Raw genomic sequence first — 7,615 nt, forward strand, 5'->3', positions numbered from 1 at the left:
CCAAATTCACCTCAATTTCGACCAAAACATGTATGGTGAATCAGTTAAGTAATTTACTTCATAAAACTTTGTATGATGATAATAGCTTGTTTATTGTAAACATTTGTTTCGTAAGTGCAGTATAAAATTAACAATACTCTATTTATTGTTAGCGAAATGTAACTTTTTGATTTCTTGGGCATTGTAAAATCAATAGTTAAATAAAATCATAATCAAATATTACAAAAAAATTGAAAAAAGTTTTCATTCATGGTAGCGTAGTACTAATAATTGACAGCAACCGCCAAATTGTTGTGGTAGACCATGGGTAGACCAATGTCGTTATACATGTAAATGACGTAATCTCCCACTCTTACTGTGTGGCCTTTGAACCAATCACTGTATGCAGACAAATGCTGTACATGCTTCAAACCCGGGGGGGGGGGGAACTCACATGTTAAGGTGGTACGGGCATGTGCGGCGCTCAAGGGTCCCCTTTTCAGGCTCTCCGGCAGTTCCTTAAGCCCCACATTTGGATCTGCTCCAGTTCTTTGAGCCTCAAACTCTGACAAAAGCCTATAATTTGACCCTAATTTCAGTTCTTCAAGCCCCTATTTTTCCCCCCCCCTCGGGTTTCAAAGCGCAAACGTGTCACCAATAAAACCAATAACTATTAAACACAAGCAGTAATGAATCGGGAAGTGCGCAAATCGTAATCGTAATATGAACACATTTCACAGCAGCTCACGCCCAAAATCTCTTATGAACAAAATACAAACTGCAAAATAATTAAGGTACCAGTTGTGTTCGCCCTGTATATCCTCAACAAAGGACAACATATTACAATTAAAACTATCAGCCATTACCGGCGCCTTTAGCTCTGATTTATAACCTCATTTGTTGGAATTAGTTGATCATGACAGACATCGTGAACGAGAACCCTTTAAGATTCGCACTAATCAATGGAAAGCACGGCGCTATAGTTCTCTGTCGAGATCTTGTTCCAGAACGTTTTGTGTACAAATCGATAAGGCATCGAGTGGAGCAATCTGTAACCTTTGATTTTGCATTTTCTTTTGGATTTTGGATCACAGTGTCTTTATTTCTTGACCAGTTTCAACAATGGAAGTCTTAAATCGGAGCTGAAAATAAAACTATTGGCTGGGGCGCTAAATATGACATACGGTATCTTTAATGTTTAACCTGTAAAGGAGTGAAAATAACTGGTATCTTAATTTTCCGGTCTGTATTTTTTAATTTGACTATAGCCTTTTTTTTTTTTTTTTTTATCAACAACATTCTGCATGTAATCAAGACTGCAGAATAAAGTCAGTCAAGGAATCAAGAACCTGTCCCGTGTGCCCCTCATTTCTGACCAAATTTAGCGCCCTTTTGTCCCGTTCGATGTGCATATTAAAAATTCTGTTCACGGATTTTACGCCAACCTCTGCCTCCATATCATTAAAAAAAACGTCACTGCTCTTCACGCGTCCCCACTTATGAATTCTTTGCTGATCAAAGGGGTCCATGATGTTCATCATTACCCCGGACCCGTAATGGCCCTCGGCGGCACTGCAATTCAATTTAACCGCTGTTTGGTAGAAAAGTGTCTAATTATTAAATAAATTAGCCTAATTTGCATATTTACAGGTGGTAAAGATTTGTAAACAATCCATTTTGCTAAGGTCAATATCATAAATGAAATGAAGAATACGAAGAGATGAAAAACAATAATTGATGTTTTAATGCAAAACAAATAGCGTCCTCAATGTCAAATCATCCCCAAGTCACCGAGGTTCAGGAATGTCCTCTCATTGTTAATTGTTGGTTATACATACCTAGACAAAATAAAATGCTTTGTTATCCACCACTTGAACAGGATTTAGCTAAAGCAAACAAAGACAAGAACTATTTAAGGATTCTATTGAAATAGGTAGAAGCTTATTATCCTCTTCAGCAATAGGATTATTGATTGGTTTAAACAGTGTTTGATGAGATACTTGTCGCACCAAATTGCGGCACCTATGAATATGACCTTCACGCTGGTGTTTTTTACCACGAATATGATGACAGAAATTAAGGTTTTCGATTTAAATGCACCACAATGTCAACAGGAAAGAATCTCTATTTCTGTCGTCCTCTTTCGTCTACATCGTCGCTGTTTGGTTGTAACTTTACATGTGACTGGACACCACGAATCAGCCGTAAAGTCGGCCCGGCCAATTTTGTTTTATTTCGTTTTTATTTATATTTGTTCAGGTTTGTATGTGCACATTAAACCAACATGCGCAATATGTTTACATTATATTGTCCCCTGAACATATGTATTTTGTTGACCTAACATAGATGCTCATCGGAGTGATATATTCATGATCAACAAAATACTATTGATGGTAATATTGAACATGATCATTATGTTCGAATACAGGGCTCAAGATAGATACAGTTCCAAATACTTCTGTTTGAAATATTATACTGAATATAACGAAACTAAAATATGCAATTTTCTCAACTTTAATTTCAGATATTGCTGACTGAAATTGATTAAGTAATCAAGATATAAAAGAAAAACAATGTCATATTTGAAAATGAAATTTGCACTTTCGGATCTTTGTTATGTTATGTTATTATATAAATCTGCATGCATGGAGTACTTAAGAAAATCTCCCGTTTCCAATAGTGCGAACAACAATTGTTTAAAACTAGTGTTGTCTGGAAATCAATACGATTTTCTGTGCAGACATTGTGAAAATGCTTAATTTGCATATTTAACTTTATGATATGTCACTGTAGTTTTTAATCATATCTCCAGTTTCCTAAACCAATTTCAGACAGTAACGCCTGTCTTATAAGAGAATAGCGCGTAATTAAACCGTTTCAATTTCCTGATATTTAGACATAATTATTTTGAGATCTTGTACAGGATTTAATACCCTACTATAAATATTGAGCACTATATTTCAACCTTTTAAAAAGTATACAGATAATTATGCATAAATGCTCTATTTTGAATATAATTCTGAGCGTTAAAATATAAATATATACAGTTAGGACAACAAAATACGGATTATGTACACACTTTTCTGCTCAACTACAGAAACAATGACTTCGATTGTTGAAATATATCTATATAAACTAAATATATTCATCTCATTTGTAAGATGATCAAAGGAAATGATGCTAATATCGAACATATTATTTCTTTTTTTACCCTTTACTAGCATTTCATACATTCTTGATGCCAACTACATGTTACCAATGTATGGGAAACGTATCAATATTAACGACATTAGACTTATTTTCATTTAATGTGTAAAATGTCTCATCTGCTGTACAGGGTGAGTAAAGGGAAAAAAGTGCAATTAGGCAAAGTATCCATATTTATTTTAGAACTAGGTTGAACCTGCCGCGATATTGACGTTACCCGTCGTACCCCAAAGCCCGGGCCCAAGGCGCGTAACGGTCATTGAGTCATTTTGTCTTTATCATTAGCGATATTGTCGTTTACAATCTTACTGGCGCCACCGCCCTATTGGCGCCATCAATAATGTTATCGGCGACATCAATATTAGTATCTGCAACACCACAAACAGCGTTGTCTTTATTAGTTGCGTTTTGTTTGTCGGCATCGTTATTGATGTCATCAACAACGTCATGGCTAGTGTTTTTTTCTTTGTCATCTGCAGCGCTATTTGCGTCATCTGCAGTGTTTTCGACGCCATTACCTTGATTTGCATCGTTATTGATGTCATCAACAACGTCATGGCTAGTGGATTTTTCCTTGTCCTCTGTAGCGCTATTTGCGTCATCTGCAGTGTTTTTGACGCCAGCACCTTGATTCGCATCGTTATTGGTGTCATCAACAACGTCATGGTTAGTGGCCTTTTCCTTGTCATCTGCAGCGCTATTTGCGTCATCTGCAGTGTTTTCGACGCCAGCACCTTGATTTGCATCGTTATTGATGTCATCAATAACGTCATGGCTAGTGGCGTTTTCCTTGTCATCTGCAGCGCTATTTGCGTCATCTGCAGTGTTTTCGACGCCAGCACCTTGATTCGCATCGTTATTGGTGTCATCAACAACGTCATGGTTAGTGGCTTTTTCCTTGTCATCTGCAGCGCTATTTGCATCATCTGCAGTGTTTTCGACGCCAGCACCTTGATTCGCATCGTTATGGGTGTCATCAACAACGTCATGGTTAGTGGCTTTTTCCTTGTCATCTGCAGCGCTATTTGCGTCATCTGCAGTGTTTTCGACGCCAGCACCTTGATTTGCATCGTTATTGGTGTCATCAACAACGTCATGGTTAGTGGTTTTTTCCTTGTTATCTGCAGCGCTATTTGCGTCATCTGCAGTGTTTTCGACGCCAGCACCTTGATTCGCATCGTTATTGGTGTCATCAACAACGTCATGGTTAGTGGCCTTTTCCTTGTCATCTGCAGCGCTATTTGCGTCATCTGCAGTGTATTCGACGCCAGCACCTTGATTTGCATCGTTATTGGTGTCATCAATTACGTCATGGCTACTGGATTTGTCCTTGTCCCCTGTAGCGCTATTTGCGTCATCTGCAGTGTTTCCGACGCTAGCACCTTGATTCGCATCGTTATTGGTGTCATCAACAACGTCATGGCTACTGGATTTTTCCTTATCATCTGCAGCGCTATTTGCGTCATCTGCAGTGTTTTCGACGCCAGCACCTTGATTCGCATCGTTATTGGTGTCATCAACAACGTTATGGCTACTGGATTTTTCCTTGTCATCTGCAGCGCTATTTGCGTCATCTGCAGTGTGTTCGACGCCAGCACCTTGATTTGCATCGTTATTGGTGTCATCAACAACGTCATGGGTAGTGGATTTTTCCTTGTCCTCTCTAGCGCTATTTGCGTCATCTGCAGTGTTTTCGACGCCAACAGCTTGATTTGCATCGTTATCGGTGTCATTAACAACGTCATGGCTAGTGGTTTTTTCCTTGTTATCTGCAGCGCCATTTGCGTCATCTGCAGTGTTTTCGACGCCAGCACCTTGATTTGCAACCGAATTGATCAATCCTCTTTCAGTGTCATTAACAGCGTTTCTAGATCTTTCATTGGTGTTCAGTCGTGACATTGCAGTGCCCATCGCCTGATATTGAATAATAATAATTTAATAATAATAATAATAATAATAATAATAATAATAATAATAATAATAATAATAATAATAATAATAATAATAATAATAATAATAATAATAATAATGATACAACTAACAAAGCTAAACATTTTTCTAATCATTATTAAAAATTACAACTCCAGATTTTGGTGTACAAATCATTGGACCACCAACACCCACACAGAAAATAACACCCATTCAAAGGAATGTTGTTTATAATACTAATAAATATACTAATCTGTATTTGAATAACCAAAATACAAACAGTATAATATAAGGAAGAAAATTCAAGAATAAGAAAGGTAATTCGGGAAAGAAAAATAGACTTGTTAAGTCCAAGTTCATACATAAAAGTCAACACAAAAAAATAAAGGTGGTAGATTTGTGACCGCGCACTTTGTCTTGAATAATTATGAACAATGTGATTTTAATTAAAAGTTTAAAAGTTATACCAAACATATCTAAAAATGTGTTTCGTATAACTTTTAAAGTTTTAGTTAATATTGGACTGAGCTTTTGATTTTTGTAGAATCGCGATACTTTGCTTTTAATAGAGATTCTGCTGGGATCCAAAGCTTGTTTTTTTCTTGAGGTTTTCATCTATAATCTATGAATGGTGCAATTTTTAATTAGTTTGATATGTTGACTTACGTTTATATGGTCGACTCGTCCAGTTCTTCTCCTCCATTCGCTCTTCAATGCATTACGAACCTGAAAATCAATAATGTAATACGTATTATTTATAAAGCTGGATAGCACAGCCAACACAAGTTGAAAGTGATTAAAACACAAGGGAATCAAATCATGTCTATATTATAAACATTAGGAGTAATAAATAACCAAAATAATATTATATAGTTTCTATTAAAGCGACACAATAAGATTGTTTTAATACTCTGTTTTATATATAGCTAACATTGAGGGCTGTATCTAAATAATCTGATTCAAAAGTTTTGAATTCAATAAATTAAACTACATACACGGTTTTGATATTAGAAGCAAAAACGTGTTTCACATCAGCCCATAAAACAGAATAAGTGGTATCCCACCATGGGGGGATGATGCTATCATTTTTCGCCATAACATCTAAACATCTAACACCAGGCTTAAAATCTGGGATTATATGAGAAAAAAATGTGAGCTTTCTTCTGCAGCCAAAATCTCTATTTAATAGGATAAAGTGTGGAGATGGGGCTATCGACCTGGTCACACCTATTTAATTGCGTATAATATGCGTGTAAAATATTTGTGAATATTAAACAATATTTAAATGTTGTTTTTTCTTTTTGTTTGTTTATTGCTTTAACGCATACGGTTTGTATTAAATTGCTTACAATAATTTGGACCATTTTTATCCAAGGAAATTTGAATAGAACCTTTTACGGGTTCTAATTACGTACCTCTGAGTTGACATAGCAGGTGACGAAAACTAGATAGATCCCCTGAATTTAACACAAAATAATATTGACAAATGTGTAAACATATTATGTGGCAGAAATGCAAAAAAAAAAAAAAAAACCTAGAGGGGAACAATATACATAAATCATGCAGTAGAACAAAACATTAAACATACAACATTCTTTCTGTGTTTAAGTAAACGGTCGCACAGTGCAAAAGACAAGCTTGGGTCCGGATTACTCCTCTATTCGTCAAACGGCAAGAGTTTCTAGAATGCTGCTAAAATAAGAGAACTTTTGATGCTAATTTATTGCACATTCTAGGGAAACGTGGTTACCTTATTTAAATAGCCGAGTGAAAGGGTTTTCAATGAAATATTTTTTGTGTCAAAATTAAAGCATCCTATGTATAAAAGAATATATGAATATTTACTGCACATTATATATAACGATTCGTGATACCAAATTGTGGCACATTTGATGTCGTTTAAGAGGCAGAGAATTTTATTTCAATTTTATATAGGCCAAAATATGTTTTCAATTGAGCAAGAATAAGGATAGAAAAAACGTTGAAAATTCTATGTAAAAATTACATTAGACCCCACCAAAAATTACTGTTTCCTTTTTATGGTAATCTAATCTTTTATTTCCTGAAAAAAAATTGGGGTCTAATGTGCATTTTTTAAATAATTGATAAAAACATCGAACGTGTCTACAAGAAAAATGGTAGACTGACTGGCCATACCTCGCAACCGACGCGATGTACTGCAGAGCACGTGGCCGAAATCAAAATCGATTTATGTGTATCATTGTACCCTCGTATTATGATAATTAAAATTGTCTGTATGCGCTTAAGAATTCAACAATATAAATAATGGTAGCTCTATTATAATACACATTAATGTTTTTAGGCAAATAAAATTCCAAAATCACGTGGTAGGCCTATGTTGAAGTTGCGATTATATGTTCAAATAAGTTTCAGATGGATAACAACGAGACAAGTGGTCGAGCGGTCTAAGGCGCTAGGCTCATAGAATATCCAAAGCGGTGCGCCTTGAGTTCGAACCCCGCCTCTGTCAAACTTCTGT

The 7,615-nt window shown here is 35.9% G+C and overlaps 1 long non-coding RNA gene across 1 annotated transcript; it reads right to left on the reverse strand.

The window, feature by feature from the left end:
* Positions 1–4,949: 4,949 nt before the first annotated feature.
* On the reverse strand, positions 4,950–6,578 carry LOC140137675 (uncharacterized). The gene is made up of 3 exons (XR_011856883.1): positions 6,531–6,578; positions 5,782–5,841; positions 4,950–5,100 (listed from the first exon to the last, which is right to left on the reverse strand). It is a non-coding gene; the product is annotated as an uncharacterized lncRNA (long non-coding RNA).
* Positions 6,579–7,615: the final 1,037 nt, after the last annotated feature.

This window comes from Amphiura filiformis, chromosome 2, assembly GCF_039555335.1.
Source record: "Amphiura filiformis chromosome 2, Afil_fr2py, whole genome shotgun sequence".
Taxonomy (NCBI): Eukaryota; Metazoa; Echinodermata; class Ophiuroidea; order Amphilepidida; family Amphiuridae; genus Amphiura; species Amphiura filiformis.